The following is a 2,000-nucleotide window of genomic DNA, read 5'->3' as shown; positions in this document are numbered from 1 at the left end:
TCATTCACAAGTCTCATAAGACTGTAGCCAACAAAGAAACAGAGGTCCTAACCAGCCATTCTCTCAGGGCTCAGCACAGAATGACCTGGCAAAAAACACCCACTTATCAGCCATCTACTGAAAAGGGTCTATTTGCATACTTTAAAAGTTACTGCCTCAGGGTCAGGCTTCTAATTTAGCATGTATCTAGCATGACTGAGACTCCCTCCAAAGACCAGGAAGTCTGTGGACAGCTTCCCTGCCTTCTTCTATCCTTCTCCCAGTCACTGGTATCTCCCTGGAAGATGTTTGTATACATACCTGGTGCACCAGCTTTTGTGGCCCCCAGATTTTGTGAGGACGGGCCCCCAGGTTGCATGGCACTGATAGCCGACAGGGCTTGTATTCATGAATCCCACGAGACTGCAAACAAAGAAGCAGATCTTAATGGCCATAGAATTACTCCACCTACGACCCCCACAACTGGACACCTAGGCCAAGTACAGAGCAATAGACAAAATGCCCACCTCCCAGTTTCTTGCTGGAAGGGGCCCAGCTACATATTTTCCAGCTGCCATGTCCAGTTTCCATTTAACCTGCATCTAGGTGCCAACTATGATCTTCCATTATGGAACACCAATGGGTATTTTCATACCCTCAACTACTGGGTGGCACCAAGAACAAAGAAGGCACTTAGATAATTACAGAGATTTGAGAGACAACTAGGAGCTTGGGCTAGGCTGATTAATACATTTTGTCTCCTATACAAGACCTCTCTGTCAAGCCTGGGAGAGATGGCTGTTTTATCCAATGCATGGAAAACCACACAGAGAGTCGAGGAAAAAGAAGAAACAGGAATATATTCCAAATAAAAGAACATGATTTTAAAAAAAATGCAGATCTTAATGAGGTGGAGATGTGATTTATCTGACAGAAACTTGAAAATAATGCTTTTATAAAGGTGCTCACCAAGATCAAGAGAGCAATGTATGAACAGAGTAAGGATTTCAACAAAGCAATAGAAAATATTTACCATTTACCAAACATAAATGGCAGAGCTGAAGAAACATAAATCATAGTAACTGAACTGAAAAATTCAATATAAGGGTTCAACAGAAGACTAGCTGAAGTAGAAGGAAGGATCAAGAAACTTGATGACCGGGCAGTGGAATTCAATCAGAGAAGGGAAAAGAAGAGCAAAGATAACTTAAGGGATTCATGGGACACCAGAAAGCTGACTAGTATACACATTATAGACATCTTAGAAGGAGGAGAGAGTGAAAGGAACAGAAAACTTACTAAAAAAAATAATGTTTGAAAATTTCTTGAATCTGAGTAAAGAAAAAGACATCCAGATACAAGAAGCCCAGAGAGTGCAAAATAAGAGGAATCTGAGGAGATTCATGCTGAGACACATTATAGTTAAATGGTCAAACATTAAAGACAAGAAGAGTCTTTAAAAGAAACGAGAAGAACAAGGTGTTTCTTACAAGGCAACCCACATAAGACAATAGGCAGATTTTTTAGCAGAAATTTTGCAGCCAGAAGTTAATGAAATGATATATTCAAACACTGAAAGGAAAAATCTGCTAACCAGTAATACTCTACCAGGCAAAGTTGTCCTTCAGAATTGAAGAGGAGATAAAGAGTTTACCAGACAAGCAAAATCTGAAGCATTTATCACCACTAGACTGGCTTTACAAGAAATTGTTAAAAGGAATTCTTCAAGCTAAAATAGTAAGATATTAATAACAGGAAAATGTATCAAAGTATAAAACTTACTGGTAAATACACAGTAAATTACTTATAACCCTAGTATGAAGTTTAAAAGACAAAAATAGTGAAAGTAACTATAACTACAACAATTTGTTAGTGCACATACAATGGAAAAAGAAGTGAATTATGACATCAAACACACAAATGGGAGAGGAGGACAGTGTATACCTTTAGAGCTTTTATGTTGGAAGTGGTTACCAGCTTAAAATAGACTGTTAGAAATATAATATCTTTATATAAGACCC

The sequence above is a fragment of the Hyaena hyaena genome, unplaced genomic scaffold (genome assembly GCF_003009895.1).
Source record: "Hyaena hyaena isolate Hyena2069 unplaced genomic scaffold, ASM300989v1 scaffold_1004, whole genome shotgun sequence".
Taxonomy (NCBI): domain Eukaryota; kingdom Metazoa; phylum Chordata; class Mammalia; order Carnivora; family Hyaenidae; genus Hyaena; species Hyaena hyaena.
The sequence above is the reverse complement of the archived record's forward strand: the minus strand, read 5'-3'. Positions refer to the sequence as shown.